Here is a 1,929-nt window from a genome sequence, read left to right as displayed (position 1 = left end):
ATTAACACTTATTCACGGAAAAATCACTAACACTTGAATCAAACAAAAATTTAACAGAATAACTATAAAAAGGTTACTTACATAAAGGACCAAGTCCTGGGTTTGGCCAACATCACCGAGTTGGACTTTTGGTGGCAGTCCTCAGGAACGGGGGATCTTCAAGCAGGCACTTATGGGTAGTCCGTTTTACCGTGGTTACTTCGGGCCAATGGTGCCGATCGGGATCAGGTCCTCGGTGTCTTGTAGATCGCTTTGTGGTATGCAGTGTTTGGCTCTTTGAACCAAAAACTAAGTACAATCGGGCTCTTTGAACCCCACAAAAATTATTTTCACTTAAGAGTTTAATTGCACTGATTATTGAAGACTTCTACACTGCACTATCACGTATACTTTTCCCGTCCAGGAGGATCTCGCCGGAGCCTCCAGTTAGAAAACCACGGACGTGATTATCTTTTTAAAAAAACACAACTTAACTACCTGCTAGCCTAAAACGAACTGAACTTTATTTAACAAGTGAGCTTAACTACAGTTCATAATGCAAACGCTGCACCCCGAAAGCTGCTACGTTCCATCGATGGTTGCCATCCGCTCCGATATCGATGTCAGCATGTTTCGATGCCCTCGTTCTGGTCGCTTCGTTGCTAACGTGGTGGTCAGCAATTCCAACCGTCGCCGTCCGGGTGGCTCCGATGCTAACTCGCGCAAGGCGCGCACCCTATAAGGTTTTGCAAGGTGACGTCACGAATGAACGCAATTCATCCATTTGACATCCACTCGTGGTTTGTTTACTATTTGTTAGGCAAACACAATATGCATAAACTAAAGTTAAACGTTTTAAAAGCGTATTGTCCAGCAGTGTCGCCCTCTAAACTACTCGGAATAGCAGTTTTTGTGCTTTTCTGGCTTGCCGCAGACGCCTTTAACAATATTCACTTTAATCATTTTAACCCGCGTTCTAAGTCGATGTAAACAAACCACTGATAGACGTCAAAAAAGCGAGGTTATGCTCGCCCGTGCAAAACCTTATGACCTTGTTGTTTTGATTTGACGAAAACAAACGTTTTGAAAACATGGCGAATATGCGCGAATTTTGAACATCCAGATGGTAGAAGAGCAAATTGGCTTGACAGTATCAACTAAAATGATTTATGTTGAGTGCTGGAGAGAAGTAAGTTACATATGAGCTATATTACCAAAGCTGCTGAACAAGAGGAAACGTATTAAGTTTTTTTGCTTTTTTTCAATTTGCCCGGTCAACTTAACCGTTAATTGTGTATGACGCTTGATCAGTTTTTAATGTGAACGCATTCATACCAACGGGGTTCAGATTAAGGAAAGTCATTCCAGCGGGGGTACACGGTATATATAGAGTGGCCACAATGTCAAATTTGGAATGACAATTATCTGTCAGTGTCATTCCTTGAATACGTTGAACAAGGCTTGCCGGCTCGATTTTACGTCAAATTTCACATCAGCTGTAAGAATTACGCAATCATACGGTTTTATGCTTCAGAAAATTTGTTGCATGTGGGATGTAGATAATGAAACATGTTCGTCTTTTCTGTTACCGGCAACGTAAGAAAGGAAAAATTCTGACTTTTGATAGTCTTATTTGTTACGATTAATGAAAGAGGGGAAACAACACGCTGCATTCGTCATACTGCGCAGCATTAAATCCTTTAAATACACGCGTTGTGTCGTATAAATTTTGTTTCAAAATTTGTTGTTTACCTCTATTACCACCACTATCGGAGGCGGCTTCAGCTGACAGCTCAGTGACAGTCGTGACAGGGATCTGGTAATCGCAGCTATTAGAAACCCCTTGGCCATTTGTTTTTATCCGGATTTCGAGCAGTTTTCTTTTTGGTGTTGCTGATATTTTTAATGAAATCTCTGGCATCTCTGCACATTACTAATTTTGCCATCGTG

The sequence above is a fragment of the Sabethes cyaneus genome, chromosome 1 (genome assembly GCF_943734655.1).
Source record: "Sabethes cyaneus chromosome 1, idSabCyanKW18_F2, whole genome shotgun sequence".
NCBI classification, from domain to species: domain Eukaryota; kingdom Metazoa; phylum Arthropoda; class Insecta; order Diptera; family Culicidae; genus Sabethes; species Sabethes cyaneus.
This window is presented reverse-complemented; position numbering follows the sequence as displayed.